At 45.9% G+C, this 6,000-nt stretch overlaps 1 long non-coding RNA gene across 2 annotated transcripts in view; it reads left to right on the top strand.

The window, feature by feature from the left end:
* The window catches only part of LOC120063138, a 10,677-nt gene extending 5,537 nt beyond the window's left edge, over positions 1-5,140 (top strand). The window contains exons 3-6 of one of the 2 annotated variants that reach the window (XR_005478472.1): positions 1,108-1,161; positions 1,654-1,725; positions 1,882-1,963; positions 5,090-5,140. This is a non-coding gene — a long non-coding RNA (uncharacterized LOC120063138). The remainder of the gene's footprint in view (positions 1-1,107; positions 1,162-1,653; positions 1,726-1,881; positions 1,964-5,089) is intronic. The other variant, XR_005478471.1, reaches the window with a different exon arrangement.
* The last annotated feature ends 860 nt before the right edge of the window (positions 5,141-6,000 follow it).

The following is a 6,000-nucleotide window of genomic DNA, read 5'->3' on the forward strand; positions in this document are numbered from 1 at the left end:
GGTAAGCAGAGTGCCTCTACTGGGTTGTAGGAGGTCCCAGGGTAAGCAGAGTGCCTCTACTGGGTTGTAGGAGATCCCAGGGTAAGTAGAGTGCCCCTACTGGTTGTAGGAGGTCCCAGGGTAAGCAGAGTGCCTCTACTGGGTTGTAGGAGGTCCCAGGGTAAGCAGAGTGCCTCTACTGGGTTGTAGGAGGTCCCAGGGTAAGCAGAGTGCCTCTACTGGGTTGTAGGAGGTCCCAGGGTAAGCAGAGTGCCTCTACTGGGTTGTAGGAGGTCCCAGGGTAAGCAGAGTGCCTACTGGGTTGTAGGAGGTCCCAGGGTAAGCAGAGTGCCCCTACTGGGTTGTAGGAGGTCCCAGGGTAAGCAGAGTGCCTACTGGGTTGTAGGAGGTCCCAGGGTAAGCAGAGTGCCCCTACTGGGTTGTAGGAGGTCCCAGGGTAAGCAGAGTTCCCCTACTGGTAGGAGGTCCCAGGGTAAGCAGAGTGCCTCTACTGGGTTGTAGGAGGTCCCAGGGTAAGCAGAGTGCCTCTACTGGGTTGTAGGAGGTCCCAGGGTAAGCAGAGTGCCCCTACTGGTAGGAGGTCCCAGGGTAAGCAGAGTGCCTCTACTGGTAGGAGGTCCCAGGGTAAGCAGAGTGCCTCTACTGGTAGGAGGTCCCAGGGTAAGCAGAGTGCCTCTACTGGGTTGTAGGAGGTCCCAGGGTAAGCAGAGTGCCTCTACTGGGTTGTAGGAGGTCCCAGGGTAAGCAGAGTGCCTCTACTGGGTTGTAGGAGGTCCCAGGGTAAGCAGAGTGCCTCTACTGGGTTGTAGGAGGTCCCAGGGTAAGCAGAGTGCCTCTACTGGGTTGTAGGAGGTCCCAGGGTAAGCAGAGTGCCTCTACTGGGTTGTAGGAGGTCCCAGGGTAAGCAGAGTGCCCCTACTGGGTTGTAGGAGTAACATCTTCTTCCGGCTCTGCTACATGCTTACAGTGGGAGGCGTGGATCCAGGTGTTTCCCTAAGATTTTTACTGCCGTTGGGGTGGTGAGGGTGATCTGATGTGGTCTTTTCCACCTGGCTTTCAAAGGTTCTTTACCTCTGTTGTTTCTCCTGACCATTACCCAATCTCCAGGTTGGAGATTGTGATGAGGACGGTCGTCTGGGCGAGTTTGGGCAGCAGAGACCCGTGAGTGAACAGCTCGAATACAGTTAGTCTGTACTTCATCATAGTGTCATCCAACAGATGCAGATCTGGGACTGCAGCTGGTGGTGACACAGGGGTTGTCATGGGACGGGCCATCAGAAACTTTTCCTGACTGGGGTGGAACGCATTGAAAACTGAGTAGCGCATCCAAACAGACAAGTCCTGTTTGGGCACATATTTTTGCCAGTTTATTTTTCAGAATGCCATTATAGCGTTCCACAAGTCCAGAACTTTCCGGGTGAGACAGTACATAAAAATATCTTAACTTGCGTCAGGTCTCACAGTTCTTTCTTTATCTTCGACTTGAAATGTTAACCCCAATCGCTATCTAAACTTTATTGTACACCAATTTGTGCAACAATATGTAACAGGCATTTAGCCACAGTCTTTGCTTCCTCATTAGATGTGGGGAAGGCTTCAATCAATTTTAAGTGGCTGTCAACCATTACCAACATCTCTTTTTTTCTTTTAAAGGCAGGCGTGTGAACAAAATCAATTTGCATATTTACCAAAGGGCCCCAGGGGACTGGTAGTCTTGACAAATAGGTTGGTACTTCCTTTCCTGCGGTGATCTTGACAAATTAAACATTGGGCACATTCTTTTCTACAGCCACCACCATTGCCCCTTTGGACACTTGACTCACACTGTGTACTTGTGTGTGAGTAGCTCACCCGCCCCCTTCCTGTGTGCTTTCTTCACAGTTCAGGGGCAGCGCTCTGTCTCTCCTTCTCGCCCATCCAAATCAGAACTAATCAATGAATTATAAAGGGTAAAGAAAAAAAGGTGAGATTTGTTTAAACAACAATACACTTCCTCATACTTATCAGCGTTTACATATTATATTTAAATATACTGATCTTTCTAGTGAGGGTGACCTCGTCAGAACAGAGGTCATTCAAAACCTTTCAGTGAGTCTGTTCTTTCCCTTTTCTTTCCCTGTACTTCAGACTTATTGTTTTAAAACATGTTAAATATTATCTATACCAGGTTTACATTGGGTGTTTCAGTACATTTCTCAACTTAAATGTGTGCAACCAAAATTCCGACAATAGATACTTCAGAAAATGTCCTTTGTGTGCCCTTTAAGGTATTTTGGTATTTGGTATTTTATTAGGATCCCCATTAGCTGTTGCAAAAGCAGCAGCTACTATTCCTGGGGTCCACACAAAACATGAAACATAATACAGAATGACTAAGTACATGTTTTGGTGCATCCTTTCTAACCCGTGAAGAACCCACTAAAACCAAATAGAAAACCCCACACAATAAATCAGACACAGTATTAACAGCACTAACAAATATTCATAAGTATAGACGGTTGGTTTGTGTGTGTATGCAGGTGTGTGTGTGCGGTAAAACATAGGGCAAAAACAAACAAATGGCCAGGCCTTACTTCATTTGGGAGCTCCTTTAACAGCCGGATCCAGGTACCTTTATACTTTATAGTACTGCAGAATTTCACTAACTGCTTTCCCAAGGCACCTGCCTCAGGAAACACTACAAAGGAAGAAATACAGAATCATTTTAAAACTCATCAGACAACTTGGTAGTGGACATTACATCAGTCCAGAAAGAGAAAATAAACATGTAATTAATTTTCACTATTTTACATCTTAATCAATCCTAAAAATGCAATTTTTGGTACTACTATGCCTATCTACCTCCCTCTCATTTTCAATCGAGCTCACTGCATTTTGGGGAGGAAGCCTCGATTAAAACATCCATACTACATCATAATCAAACATAATGTTAACTTTCACTGCTATGCGGATGACACACAGCTGTACATTTCAATGAAACATGGTGAAGCCCCAAAATTGCCCTCGCTAGAAGCCTGTGTTTCAGACATAAGGAAGTGGATGTCTGAAAACTTTCTACTTTTAAACTCGGACAAAACAGAGATGCTTGTTCTAGGTCCCAAGAAACAAAGAGATCTTCTGTTAAATCTGACAATTAATCTTGATGGTTGTAAAGTCGTCTCAAATAAAACTGTGAAGGACCTCGGCGTTACTCTTGACCCTGATCTCTCTTTTGACGAACATATCAAGACTGTTTCAAGGACAGCTTTTTTCCATCTACGTAACATTGCAAAAATCAGAAATTTTCTGTCCAAAAATGATGCAGAAAAATTAATCCATGCATTTGTTACTTCTAGGTTAGACTACTGCAATGCTCTACTTTCCGGCTACCCGGATAAAGCACTAAATAAACCTCAGTTAGTGCTAAATACGGCTGCTAGAATCCTGACTAGAACCAAGAAATTTGATCATATTACTCCAGTGCTAGCTTCCCTACACTGGCTTCCTGTTAAGGCAAGGGCTGATTTCAAGGTTTTACTGTTCACCTATAAAGCGTTACATGGGCTTGCTCCTACCTATCTTTCCGAGTTGGTCCTGCCGTACATACCTACACGTACGCTACGGTCACAAGACGCAGGCTTCCTAATTGTCCCTAGAATTTCTAAGCAAACAGCTGGAGGCAGGGCTTTCTCCTATAGATCTCCATTTTTATGGAACGGTCTGCCTACCCATGTGAGAGACGCAGACTCGGTCTCAACCTTTAAGTGTTTACTGAAGACTTATCTCTTCAGCAGGTCATATGATTGAGTGTAGTCTGGCCCAGGAGTGTGAAGGTGAACGGAAAGGCTTTGGAGCAACGAACCGCCCTTGCTGTCTCTGCCTGGCCGGTTCCCCTCTCTCCACTGGGATTCTCTGCCTCTAACCCTATTACAGGGGCTGAGTCACTGGCTTACTGGTGCTCTTTCATGCCGTCCCTAGGAGGGGTGCGTCACTTGAGTGGGTTGAGTTACTGACGTGATCTTCCTGTCTGGGTTGGCGCCCCCCCTTGGTTTGTGCTGTGGTGGAGATCTTTGTGGGCTATACTCGGCCTTGTCTCAGGATTGTAAGTTGGTGGTTGAAGATATCCCTCTAGTGGTGCGGGGGCTGTGCTTTGGCAAAGTGGGTGGGGTTATATCCTTCCTGTTTGGCCCTGTCCGGGGGTATCATCGGATGGGGCCACAGTGTCTCCTGACCCCTCCTGTCTCAGGCTCCAGTATTTATGCTGCAGTAGTTTATGTGTTGGGGGGCTAGGGTCAGTTGGTTATATCTGGAGTACTTCTCCTGTCTTATCCAGTGTCCTGTGTGAATTTAAGTATGCTCTCTCTAATTCTCTCCTTCTCTCTCTCTCTCGGAGAACCTGAGCCCTAGTGTTACGAATCCCTTTGGCCCGACAGTCTAGGGGGGATGGTAATGGGACCCGTAACACAACTCATGCAAATTATAGTAGTGAAAACGTAACAGTGAGAACAAATAACACAGACAACTTAATTACCGTCAAACACTAAATGTTTATTTATAAACACACGGTAAATGGGGGGGAAGCAGGAAAAGGGGCTGAGCGGGACCCAAGGAATGAAAGAATAATAATTCAAAAACACCCCTAAGCTAGACTAGCCTACTTCACAAACAGCTAACTAACCAAAAATACAGGGGTTGGTCCGCCCAGTTCTAACTAGTGTTTTTAACAATGTTTAACTACGGGTAGTGTAGCCCAAGGGCGACTTGTCTGGTTACCCCCTTTTCCCACCATCAAACAAACACTCAAACACCATAACCAAAACAATACTCACAGGTGGGGACAAAGTGACATGTAGCTGCAAAACACACACGCGATCTACAGACAGAAGGCATGTTACAAAGAGATTGAGCTGGGGAGAAAACAACTGACAGGGGTTTTAAACCAAGGGAAAGGGACTGTGATTGGGTAAGGGAAAAGGAGCAGGTGTCTTCCGATTAGCGACTGATTGATGACTGATTGGGGAATGATTATTGTCACCTGTGAGTAGGGGAGAAGGAGAGAAAAGAAATACACACAGGATACACACAGAACACTTGTATCCGTAACACCTAGGACCATACGTCAGGACTACCGGGCATGATGACTCCTTGCTGTCCCCAGTCCACCTGGCCTTGCTGCTGTTCCAGTTTCAACTGTTCTGCCTGCGGTTATGGAACCCCTACCTGTCCCAGACCTGCTGCTTTCAACTCTTAATGATCGGCTATGAAAAGCCAACTGACATTTATTCCTGATTATTATTTGACCATGCTTGTCATTTATGAACATTTTGAAAATCTTGGCTCTCTCTAATTCTCTCCTTCTCTCTTTCTTTCTCTCTCTCGGAGGACCTGAGCCCTAGGACCATACGTCAGGACTACCGGGCATGATGACTCCTTGCTGTCCCCAGTCCACCTGGCCTTGCTGCTATTCAAGTTTCAACTGTTCTGCCTGCGGTTATGGAACCCCTACCTGTCCCAGACCTGCTGTTTTCAACTCTTAATGATCGGCTATGAAAAGCCAACTGACATTTATTCCTGATTATTTTTTGACCATGCTTGTCACTTATGAACATTTTGAACATCTTGGCCATGTTCTGTTATAATCTCCACCCGGCACAGCCAGAAGAGGACTGGCCACCCCTCATAGCCTGGTTCCTCTCTAGGTTTCTTCCTAGGTTTTGGCCTTTCTAGGGAGTTTTTCCTAGCCACCGTGCTTCTACACCTGCATTGCTTGCTGTTTGGGGTTTTAGGCTGGGTTTCTGTACAGCACTTCGAGATATTAGCTGATGTACGAAGGGCTATATAAAATAAACTTGATTTGATAATCATACTGGAGACCCAGATGATACAGGGTCCCATTAAGCGAAATAGGAACCTTCTAAAGTAAACAATCCCAGAGCCCCTTTCTTGTAATATTATCATCTAGACCTGTTGAATTGACATATGGCTTGTGTTCTGTACTTTCTGTCCCTGGGACATCAACTA

This window comes from Salvelinus namaycush, chromosome 18 (genome assembly GCF_016432855.1).
Source record: "Salvelinus namaycush isolate Seneca chromosome 18, SaNama_1.0, whole genome shotgun sequence".
Lineage (NCBI taxonomy): Eukaryota > Metazoa > Chordata > Actinopteri > Salmoniformes > Salmonidae > Salvelinus > Salvelinus namaycush.